Here is a 13,208-nt window from a genome sequence, read left to right as displayed (position 1 = left end):
ATCTGATTCTTTCATCCTTACTGCTTTTGATTTATCCTGTCTATAAATACATTATCATTTTTATCATGATGCCTTAAAGCTATTTTTTGATAGAAAAGGAGGGCTTGGAAGAAATATGTTTATATAGTAACACATTTGGGGAAATAATCTAGGAATAAATACTTTTAATGATGTATAGTATTTCCTCATATTCATTAGTACATAAAAATTAATTTGGATAAATAGACTAATTTTTTATACTAGCAAAAAATGATGAATGTGGTGGTACGTTAGTCTAGCATATATAAGAAGTATCTTGAGCTCATTTTGTGAATTGCACTAATATCAGTTTATAAATTATTTTTTCTAATCAAAATAAAATAAAAGTAGAAAAATAGGAATAAGTATCTAAAAGAACATGTGACAAAGAATCTTTAAACTATTTGCACATTTACTATTGATATAGGAATTTCAGCTAATAAAAATTACATTTTATCTAACTTAGATTAAAACTGAAATGAATAATCTAAAAAAGAACAATGGCAAATGCTAGACCTAGAGAAAGCAATAAGATGACTTAATACTTAAGGAGCCAATAATATATTTCTAGAGCAAAAGAATCATATGATTAAACTCCCAAAATACTATTTACTTATATGTTTTGATACTATTACAAAACAAGAAAACACATGCCCCAAACTAACAACAATAGAGAAGAAAAGTGATTGCTTCTTTTGGAGGAGCATCTTTGCTTTTACATGAATTAAGAAGGAATTGATTAAATGGATCGTAGGGAAGGGTATGAAAAATGCTATTAAAAAAGGCAAAGTAAGTATTAGGAAAAAGGTCAACTTTCAAAAAGGGTTAAACATATAACAAAGAAATTTCCTAAGAGCACAGATATTTGCCCATAAAAATAAAACCTGTTGAGCATTCTTAATATTTTAGTATACAGGGATAAAAATTAATTATAGTATAACTATTCAGTTTATGAGTGGTGGGGATCTTTTTCAAACAGATTTCAAACTGTCCAATAAACCAACCTCCTTCTCCTATTTACTTTTAATCTGCTCTTGTTTCCCTGTTCTAGAAATAGCCAATTAAAAATACCCTAGAGATCCCTTCTATGAAAACACAAATGAACTACATGCAATGCTCCCCGGACAGGTGTGCATCAATAACCATGGCAGGCCCTGAGTGAATCTTTGCAACTGCAATGCTTAACTTAATATATGCACATTTGCAAAGCAAAAAGGATATTAATCAATCATGGAGAGTCACTCAGTGCAGCTCAGCAGAACTGCAGACCACAATCTTGCTTTCCTTTGATGCCACTTGGCTGAAACCTCAACTGGAGCAGCAATGTTGTCCTTCTGAGAATAGGTTTTGTGCAGTTTTGGACAGGCTGAAAATGGCATTGTCACAGCCCATTATAATTTTCATAGCAGCCATCTCAAAGCTCTAGGAACCAAGTCTGTTTTGCATGCATAAAAGAAAGCCCTAAGTCCTGGGCAGGTGGGTAGGTGGTTATTTCTGGCTGCGATTTTGCTAAGTTTCTAAGCCAGCACTGCTTTAATTAGGAGCTTTTCTTCTGAGTTATTTTGATGTTAATAATATATGGCTGTCGCATTCCTTGTACATGTTCCCAAACAGTGATACAAACATTATTAAATCTAATCAGTGTTTATGGAGTATTCCATATGCTACCCACTGTGAATCTTTTGAAATGTCATTTTAGTGGATAATGCATAAAGAAAGGTTGGTATACACAATGACATGCTTTTGTTCCTTCAGTCAATGATTTTTATGAAAAATTTTCTACAGATGGTAGTTGCTTTCAATTTGTATTTGACCATATTTTAAAAAGAATATTTTGTTTGCTAGACTTCTATACAACAAATATTTAAATTCACAAAGACTTTCTACTCCGAAGAGTATAATAATTTACTTTCCCTTGACTAAATTAAAGAACAGAAACAACAATGCAAATGCCTTAGATTAAATAAAGTAGATCGCATTAAAATGAAGCCTCCTAGAACTATGCATTAAGAAATATTTAACCAGAGTTGAAAACCAGGCACCACACCAAAATACCTAAAGAAATAGCAGGAAGAAAAACTAAGTGCTGCAAAACTTACTCTTGCCTAAGGCATTTGAGTGAGTGCTCACACTGGACTACTACTGTGCATTATAATATAATGTCCTTCCTGTTCTCTATATTAACAGTCAACTACTAATATTCAATATAGCCATTAAAAGTAATTCTAACCAGATGGTCCTATATTCCTGAGGATGTGTATATGTATTTTCTCTCCTTGAGCAATCCTGTCAAGTACATTATTTCTCTAAGAAGCAGAGTTGCAGATGCAGACTGCACTCATCAGGCACAAGGCCAGCCATGGAAGACCCTGCTCACATGGATGCAGTCGATGTAGGAAGTTGTCAATCCACTTCTTCATCCATATCCATGTACACAAGTAACAATGATAATCCACTAAGGTCAATGTTTCTAAACTCTAAGATGAGTAATGCATGTTTTAAAAAATGATTTACTTGTATAACTTTCCAGCAGTCCCATAGAGATGGTTTAGGTTATCACTGCCTGAATAGAGAATATAGAAAGAGCAGGTGAGTGGTATTTTCCTCTGGGCATCAATATATTGGAGTCTTAAGCTGCACAGGTCTTTTTAACTCTACCATATGTAGGTTCTTCCAGATCTCTCAAATCTTTGTGTTTTAGTACAGACTATCACAATATGTCTGTTAGATTTGACAGGAAAAAACAACAAGAAGAAAAATTGAGGTGCTGTCATTAAAAAATGCAAGAGATGAAAAGCAAAAATTCTTTTTGCAAAAGATAGATTTAAAAAATTTATTATTTTACTAGTTCATTGTATTTACCATGAATGTGAGGTTGACTGTTTTGTCATTTTACTGATCTTACAATGCTTTCCGAACAGCTGGCAAGCAAGTGCTGTTTTTTATAGTTAATGAAAAGGAGTTTATAAAAATGACAGTACAGTTGCCACCTGAAAATATTAAGTGGTACATCTGATTTTTAGCTACATAAGGTGTTTATTTGTTCCTTTTATTATCGCTTTCTATAGAAGTAAAACCAAGGACTCCCTCTCATGGGCTCCACATCACCCTCTGCTGAAGATTTGCCAGAACCATTAGAACAAGTGGCTTCCCAAAAGGGAATATCATTGAAGTCTTGGAATTACCACTAAAACAATTGCTATCTATTTAAATATGTTTTACTAAAAGCAGAGGCATCTTTAGGCACCAAAGGGTAATTGGTACCTTAAAGTTGGATATTAGTAGAGTCAAATTAGATTTAGATGCTAAATACACAAATAAGAGCCAAATTTTAGAATTAAGTTCGACAAGTTACTTGGTTTTGCCTGGAAAATGCCTCTTTTCTGAACTCGCTTTTTAAGAACTGGGAAAAACTTCAAAATAAATGTTAAAAGATTTCTATTTGTAAGAATATATCATATTTTACAGCAAACACTAGTTACAAAAGACCTTTTGTTATTAACAACCTACTTTTAATCAAGAAGAAAATCTCAAAGCACCATCTCTAATCTAACTTAAATTTTCAGTGAAGTTTCATTTGAAAGGGTATTTGTTTCCTTCTTGAAAAACTAATCAAAATCAGAAGATTCAGCTGGACTCCAAGACCTCTCCCAAACTGTACATATTAAACCGGTGGCTAAGAGTCCTTTATGGTTTCTGGTGTTTTCTTTCTGTATGCCTTCAGGCACACACATGTAATTTTGTGCTTCAAGGAGTTAGCGCTTCATAAAAACAGAGATGAACGGTTATAAAACATATACCAGTGCCCTGGAAGTGCCTTGGAAGTAATTAAAAATATGGCCCTTCTCTATACTCATTTCCTTTCCTTTTGGCATTGCCCCTTCTATACCGTATTTTCGGCCTCTCCTTGAACTCACAGAATATATTTAATTTCTTTGGTCCTCTCCCATAAAGAATCATATGCCTAAACTTACAGAAATGTACCTTGAATGATATTACTAAATTCATTTTTTTTAAAAAAATTGCATTAAAACTCATAAGAATAAACTCAAGAGAACATTGGCTCTGATTTACATACTATCCAGGAGTCCGAAACCTATGGTGAGTTGTATGGTTATTTCATTATATATTACAATCTCATAATAATAAAATAAAGTGCACAATAAATGTAGTGTACTTGAATAATCTTGAAACCATCCCCCAGGCCCCTCCCCAGTCCGTGGAAAAATTCTCTTCCATGAAAATGGTCCCTGGTGCCAAAAAGGTTGGGGACCACTGATTGGATTATTTTTTGTCCTGAAAGTATGCTTTTATTGTCTTCAAAGGGGTATCCAAAGTGACAATTATAAACAATATATTTTCATTAAATATAGTGGGACATGCATTTGATGAATACATTAAAACTTAGTTACAATTAAATTTTTAACTTTATTGCTGTGGGCTTTTGCATTTGACACTAACATTTGTTAATCCAAATACTTTAATAAAGTTGTGCCTTTCCAAATTATGCCACATGCAAATATATTTTTAAAGGTATAAATTAGCATGTCATTTTTATAAATATGCCTAAAATCAAAACAATTTCTAATATGATTCTCCAACCAAGATTGGAAGGCAACTTTAAAGATCTGGCAAGTGGTCATTTAAAACACATACATATGTGAACGTACACATATGTGAACATAAATGCATACATATGTAAATTGAATGCAATTATACATAACTTCATTTAACTTATATTATTTCTTTTTCTGCAATAATTTATTAAGAGAAAAGAAATTTTAGGGGAAATAACATTATGATAGTGATAAATACCTTTTGTTTGCACACTAAGGGCTAGGATCATGCCTCTATAACATGCTACCTGCACTATTTTAGATTTTTACTACATAGCAATGCCATATTTCACATGATACACTTAATCTCTGACATTAAAAATGAGCCATGTTATGAAGTTGTATTATACTCTAATCTTAAATTTGTTTCCATACCACTACAAATGTAACCCTAATTCCCTAGTGCATAACATGATTCGGAGGTTAATTCTCCATCTAGCACTCTTCTTCCAATCTCCAGCTATTAAAGAATTGCATAATGGTATTCTAAATGTTTCAGCTTAGAAAATGTGCTCCTATTCAGTAATCTTATAAATTATGTCATAAAGGATAACTGACAACCATAGTAGACTCACAAATACTAAATGAATTAGTAATAAAATCTCTACAAATACCATCTGAAATTAAAGATATAGCCTTTAATAAAAATAATTTTTTATACTTATCTTTTACTTTTTCTATGTTGAATGTAATGTTACATATTTCAACTAAAAGGATCTTTTGTTTGAGTCTTAGATTTTAATGTAAGAAATTATCCAAATGCTTTAATATAAGAAATTATCCACAAAGATCTACCTACATATAATGTAAATTCCTGTGCCAATGGAAATCCTTCAGTTCCCAGCAAGACCTGCAAAATTAGTTAATCTAGAGGTAACACTCAAACATATGGTCCCTTAGGCTATTTAACCATTTATGGTCTGAATATTTCACAAAAACAAATAGGTGATGTTTTTAGTTAGAAAGTAATATGTCTAGCAGCAGAAGAAAATTAAGAGTATATTTACTATTTATTATCAGCTGGGCACAGTGGCTCATGCCTGTAATCCTAGCACTCTGGGAGGCCAAGGCAGGAAGATGGCTTGAGGTCAGGAGATTGACAGCAGCCTGAGCAAGAGTGAGATGCTGTCTGTACTAAAAATAGAGCCACTGCACTCTAGTGGGGGGTGGGTGGGGAGGACAAAGCAATACCTTATCTCAAAACAATAACAAAAACAAGAAAACTGTAATCAAGTTATAGTGAGTACAATTACTAACAAGGTCAGGATACATTGGTTCTTAAAGTGGAAAGGAATGCAGATATTTACTGTGCTTTGGTGTTAACACTGATTTAACTTGAATCATCATCAGGTAATAATAAGCAAAAGAGGAATGTCTGTTTAATAATCAACTAAAATACCTGAACAATCGCTAAAAAGAAAGGAAAATAATATTTAAAGGTTAAATTTTGCCTTGTATTCCCTAGGCAAGAAAAGGTGAGGCATTAAAAAAATGCCCTTGTACCTCTAGAATAATGCTTATTTTAAAGCATTCTTACAAGGTTATTTGAGTCTAAGGAAGTTAATCATAAAAACTACTGACAAACACTGGACTGGACTTACTTTGCAATCAGAAAAGTGGTGATTGGGCTGGAAAACAAATGATGACATTTTAACATTTTCAATGTTCACCTGCTTTAGTTTATTTCTTTACTGATTGTACCGAGAATAGACATAGTAATCCTTCTGGTTCAAGCTCAACATAAAGTCATCCTCAGTTTTCAGAAAATAATAGGAGCATTACAATAGTCATCATGCAATTCATATTCCAAGCAATTTGCTTTCTCATCTTGCCTAGACACCCTGTACTGGTTTCTATTACCTTTCTGTTTCAATTCATGCTGTTCCTATTATGGAAGCTTGTGTACATCTAACTTTTTCATTTGGCATGGACCCTGATACATAAACACATTTGCCCCATTTACACAAGACTATTGCAGATCTTGCTCCAGGTAAATGGAAACCCAGAGGGAAACCAGTCAACTTGTCAAAACATAGTTTTTTTCCTTAATGTGTGAATAAAGTCTATTTAAATAGGGCTTGAGGTATAGGAAAAATAACTAGACTGTCTTTCTTCATCAAATTGCCTCTGCTCCTTATTCCTAGTCTACTGGCTTCTTTGGCCTTTATGAATAGAGGAGTTTGAAGACAAGAAAGTGAGAAGAGAAAGAATAGAGAAGGGGAAAAACAGAAAAGGAAAAGGGAGAAGAAGGACCATCTTTGCTTCCCCTAAATCAATATATTCATGGTATATATAGGAATGATAATATTTGTATGGCACACTAATGTAAATGGATGAGGTTGCTCAAGGTTGCTAAGGCAACCAGCTAGAGGGCACTGGCTAGCCCAAAGGCTAGGGAGTTTGATATCTCAACACAGTGAGGCTAGATCTCTACTCTTGATGTCCAAATGCTATATAATTTATAAAGAGGGAAGATAACACAGAATCGAACCTAACTGAAAAGCTTATATCTGTTTTGTGGAAATTAGAAACAAATACAGATATAGATAAATGGTTTAAAAAATGTCAGATACAGCTATTTAGGCAAAATCATACGAAGAAACAGGATAAACATGTTAAAAACAGTAATCATAATCATTGGCTTAATAAATATGTAAAGCTGCTTTTCCGAAGGTTTTAAAATAATACCTATGACACACACAAAAAAACAGTTAAAGAGAACCCACATTCTTCTGATCTGGTAGGAATCTTTGGTCAGCCACTACAGTAGAAACTCTGCACATGTCTCCCATGTGATCCCCACATTTGAGAGACGTATGTAGAGAGTTTGTGGTGATGGATGAGGTAAGTGTCATCTAAGGACAGAACTGAAATTTTAACCCTGATTTTTCTTACTCCAAAGGTGATGCTTTTTCTATTAAAGCTGTGGTTTAAAACTTTTTTTCTTTTAAATCAAAAGAACACTTTCAAAAACCGCCAAAAACAACAAAACAAAACAAACACTTTCTTTTCACAAAGTCTTACACAAAAAAACAATTTATGGTGGGCATAGTGGCTCACACCTGTTATTTGAGGCAGGAGGATCGCTTGAAGCCAGGAGTTCAAGATCAGCATTAACAAGATAGACAAAAAATAGAAAAATTAGCTGGGTGTGGTGGCGTGTGCCTGCAGTCCCAGATACTCGGGAGGCTGAGGCAGGAGGATCACTTGAGCCCGGGAGTTTGAGGTTGCAGTGAGCTATGACGACACCACTTGCACTCTAGCCCAGGTGACAGAGTGAGACCCTGTCTCCATAAAAAAAAAAAAAAAAAAAAAAAAAGAAAAACCACCCAATTTATATTTGATGAAACAAAAACAGATGAAAGTGGAGCTGCTCTGTGTGAGAATGTGAGTAGAGAATGGGAGTAAAGAGAATGGGAAGTTTCTGATCCCATTAGCAACCTCTGACACATCTGATGGAAATCCTTTGGGCTCTTTGGAACACCCTTTGAGAAACCATGGCATTGCACCATGAGACTTTAAAATTCATATCTACTCACACGTTAATCTCCATAAAAACAGGACTTAAAACACAAATTATCTATGTTATACTACACCATACCTTACATTACTTGCTTTAATTGTGTGTGTGTTTTGTTTTGTAAGAGATGAGGTCTGGCTATGTTGCTCAGGCTGGACTGCAGTGGACATATATGGACGTGATCAAAGCTCACTGCAATGCAGTCTCTAACTGCTGGGTGTAAGCGATCTTCCCCCCACTCCCCAGCCTATGGAGTAGCTGGGACTACAAGCACATCCCCCTGCACCCAGCTTGTGTACTTGTTTTATCTCTCCTACTTGCTTTTTAAGAACAGAGGGAAGAAGGATAAGGGTCTAATAAAAAGAAGGAGAATGATAAATAAACTAAGTGCTCAGTCAATGGCCATATATTAAAGGTACGTTTCCAAAATAAGGGAAGAAGATAGTTTCTTTTCATCCCTTCCTGTGTTACCACAAGTATGTCTGAAGGAGGGAAATGTTAAAGATGTGGACCAATTCTTCATCTAAAGATTGTTTAACTGAAACATTTCTCAGCAACAAAACCAAGTCTGCCTTCCAACAACTTGGGGCACCACTTATGCTCATGCACAACGTGTTATCTTGAAGATAGTAGCCTCAACAAACAGCTTTTATGGTTTCTAAATTTGGCCAAACTGAATGATTCATTTAAGTATTTCTCTAAATTCTCTAACACCTTTTGAGTCCAATTCTATTTTTTCCCTCATAAATTTAAACGCAGAAGAAGAAATCTGCCCCTATAGTACACAAAGATATGTATCATGGAAACTGCTAGTCAGGGGAAAAAAAAATAGTTACAGCAAAGGGGTAGATCCTTATCTTTAACTCACTCTGGACAAATACTGTGACCCCCTACTAAAAAAAGTACATTATCCCCATTTTTACAAGCAGTTATCGGTATTTGCTAATTTCTAATTTGAAGGTAAGTCAACATTACAGATTTTATACAATATTATATTTTGCTGTGATGAACGTGCCTCATATCTTAATGTACCTAAAGAAAATACATTGTCAAATGTTTTACTTTCATTTTTATGGATATATACAATATTCCTGGCAAAGCCATTTAAGCAAGTGAGATGTAATGTTGTCTGATGTGGGCTTCTGTGTATCCACCTTCATTACTTCCTGAAAGCAGTCTTACGAAGTGGTAAAGCCTTATTCTATCTTGACTCCATGGTTTTATTTTTCACATTTGATCACAGAATATGAAGACAATCTTTCCAAATTGCATGTACCAACATATATTCTAGCTGAGTCTTAACTGATTTAGAGTGACAGGAAATCATGAAAGAATATAATAAAACGAAGAAAATGAGCTTAGACAATAAAAGTTGAAGGAAGTGGCATGATGATAAAAAAATTGAAATCACATTTTTCAAACCACATCATATAAAAGATACAAAATCACACGCCATGCTTCTTACATGAAGATGACCATACTGACTGACCCAATATCAATCAGTATAAAAGGAAAGATTGATTATTGTTCCCAGGAATGTGGATGGATCTATTAATATAATAATTATGCATGTTATTATCTAGTGTTCACTTGTGACTACTGGTATACAGCAACAAAATAGTTGCCTAAAATTAAAGTTTAGTAAAATGTAAAGATAACTAGCTCAAAAAAATATCCAACTAAAAACCCTGGGCTCACCATTATCTCACTTAATGACAACTCAATTCTTACTATTTTTTTTTCTTTTCACCAGTTAGGAGTTGAAATTCTTACTAGTAATAGTTGCTGAAGTCAAAAGCCTTGGGAGTTTTCCTTCACTTCTTTCCTTTCCCACACATCTAGTATATTATTTTAGTAAAATATTATCTATTATACGTCCAAAAAGTCAGAAAGAATCATTAGAAATCATGATTTTTGGGCCAGGTGCGGTGGCTCATGCCTGTAATCCTAGCACTCTGGCAGGCCTAGATGGGCAGATCGCTCGAGGTCAGGAGTTCGAAACCAGCCTGAGCAAGAGCAAGACCCCATCTCTACTAAAAATAGAAATTAATTGGCCAACTAAAAATATATAGAAAAAATTAGCCGGGCGTGGTGGCACATGCCTGTAGTCCCAGCTACTCAGGAGGCTGAGGCAGGAGGATCGCTTGAGCCCAGGAGTTTGAGGTTGCTGCGAGCTATGCTGATGCCACGGCACTCTAGCCAGGGCAACAGAGTGAGACTCTGTCTCAAAAAAAAAATAAAATAAAATAAAAATCACGATTTTTATTGATAAAAAGTAGTCAAATATTGGCAATTTAATGATTCAGATTGACATATCTAGGTATTTGACTACTTTTCAGCATTTCTACTAACAATACTAGGATGGTCTAAACTCCTATTATCTCTAGCCTGGATTATTGTAATTGCCTCCTGGATTATTGCAATCACTTCCTATTCGGAGGGTCCTGTTTTCAACCTGCCTCACTTATCAGTCTTTTCTTATTACAGTAGTCAGTGTTTTTGTTAATACTGAAGTCAGTGAGTGTCTTTCTTTCCTCAACGCAAAACCTTCAATGGCTTATCATTTCTTTAAATAAAAGCTCAATCGATATTACAACCTATAAGTTCCTACATTATTTGAGTGTACAACTCCCTCCCCTCCTCACAATTTTTCTGACCTTATCTTCTATTACTCTCCCTCTCATTCAGTGCAGTTCAGGCAGCTGGACTCATTACTTACCCTGGAACACACCAGGCATGCTTTTTGCCTAAGGGCCTTTACATTTGCTCCTCCTCTGCTTAGAATGCCATTTCCCCACATATCTGCATGACTTTGCTTCCTTTAGATCCTCATTCAGAATTTACTATGTCAATAAGGTTTACCACCTAAATTGGCCACCTAAAATACCAACATACCCCCAATTCCCTCTTCCTCACTCCCCCCCTTGGCATTTATTACGTTCTAATGTACTTTATAATTTGTCTATTTTTCCTCACTAGTATATAAGCTTCAGAAAGACAGAAAATTATATCCGCTCTCTGGACTGTGGTGTTTCCAGAGCCTAGAATTGTGTCTACCAGATTAGAAGGCAGTGAGTAAATTTTTGCTGAATGAATGAGTGAGTCTTGAAAATTAGGCTGATCAGTAGGTTAATTCACTTTCTTCTGTTCTGTTTTTAAATCCTATTTATGCTCATTCTTTGGTGGCAATCTTGTCCCTCTGCAAATTCAGAGTTAGGAAATCCATTTGCCTCCTGAGTTAGTGTTCATCCAGGAGGGGGCCAGGTAAAGAAAGATGTCTTTATATTTCTCTATGGTATTCTTCAGGAATAAACAGTAGCCTAACCTTTATCTTTTCCTTTCCTTTCCTTTCCCCTGCCTCCCCCAAGTCCCAGGAAGTTTATGATTGATTATCCAGTAACTTTCTTGTTATGTGAAGATTAGAATTGGCAGAGAAGAAATGAGTTCCTGACTTCCTCATACTCTGGGCCCTAAGACTATTTCCTGGGTTTCTTCATCCAAATGGCTCTATCTCTTAAGGATGCAAACAGATCCTTCACAAGAGAGGTCGAAATCTTGGATTACCTATTGTTTTGCATAACTGGTATTTAATGCTGCCATCTATGAAAATGATTGAGAACTGACCAGTATCTAAACATAGTGCTTCCTTTGTAGACATAAGATAAGTTGCTGGGAAACATTCTGGCAGCTATAAGAAGATTCAGAGAAATATTATTCTTGAAACGTTATTTATAAAGCATTTTCTATAGCAACACTAGCAAAACAAGCCATTTTAGAAGTATAACTACAGTTCTTTTAGGTCCTTCTATGACAAAGTTACCTTATTGCTAAAGCCCATGGAGCATCTGGAGATATTACATATGGCAGGTACTTTATTATTATTTAAGCCTTGAGAATATACCGATGAAAATTTAGTATAAAAAATGCAAAATTGAGCAAGCCACTGATAAAAGAAAATGCTGAACAAAAATCTGCTAGCAGAGACTTTTTAACACGTAAGATCTGTAGGCTAGGCTACACAGAAGTGAAGGAAAAAGGCAGTACAGCAAGTAAACCAAAGTGGTAGAATTTGAGGAATAGAGCAGCTCTGCCACTTCAAAGACCAGGGACCTTAAGAAACACAGTGTGGGAAGACTTCTGACCTAGAAGTGAGTCAAGATCAATCTGTAAGATAAGGGTAGGTTAAGCAGTAATAAAATACTGTTTTACATTAATAGGAAGGTATGTGGGTTATGCGTAGATCATTCTATTTCTTTCCAACCTTGCCTCAAACAGTATTTTTTATCATTGCTAATATGCATGTCTAACTAATTAATGTTTAGACAGTAGTGGTACACTTTGAAAATGATTCCTTTTATTATCAAAAACCTATTGAAAAGTAGATGACAATGTTACACTGAGACTCATATGGCTATGTTTGGAGACTCCATAAGATCTGCGTTTCCAACCATCTAAAGCACAAATACTACCCTAGTGTCAGGTTCCCAAATGGCAAGTGTGAAAATACTAGGCAGAAACAACCAACCTCTAAACAAGGCTGAGCCATACCAATGAGTTCTATGGTAATGCTACCGCACAACCAATAGTATGTGCTAATGAAATTTATACAACTAGTGTTTGTACTATTTTCTATTCAGACTGAATCTGAAATCTATAAAAGCTCACTAAGCATTATGAAAAAACAAAAAGAATATTTACATGGCCTCAAAATCTCGTCAGGCAAAATCTACTGCTTATAAAACACATTTAACTATACTCTTCCTTCAATCAACTGATCACTCTATCTCATAATGGAAAATAAAGGGTTTCCCTTCCTGATGAATAACAGGGCTGTCTGAAACAAAGGGGGCAACAGGTTTGCCAAATGAGACAGAAGAATTAAGCCTGAAAGGCAGGTGAACACTCCAAGCTTTTGCATAAATGCTCTCTTCATTTTTCTTTTTTTTTTTTTTTTTTTGAGTCTGGGTCTTGCTATGTCTCCCAGACTAGAGTGCAGTGGTATCATCATAGCTCACAGCAACCTCAAACTCCTGGGCTCAAGCAATCTTCCTGCC

The 13,208-nt window shown here is 35.0% G+C and overlaps 1 protein-coding gene across 3 annotated transcripts in view; it reads right to left on the bottom strand.

The window, feature by feature from the left end:
- DIAPH2 (diaphanous related formin 2) overlaps nucleotides 1-13,208 on the bottom strand; it is an 824,298-nt gene that overhangs the window by 246,727 nt on the left and 564,363 nt on the right. The gene's annotated exons all lie outside the window — the stretch shown is intronic.

This window comes from Microcebus murinus, chromosome X (genome assembly GCF_040939455.1).
Source record: "Microcebus murinus isolate Inina chromosome X, M.murinus_Inina_mat1.0, whole genome shotgun sequence".
Lineage (NCBI taxonomy): Eukaryota > Metazoa > Chordata > Mammalia > Primates > Cheirogaleidae > Microcebus > Microcebus murinus.
The sequence above is the reverse complement of the archived record's forward strand: the minus strand, read 5'-3'. Positions and strand labels throughout refer to the sequence as shown.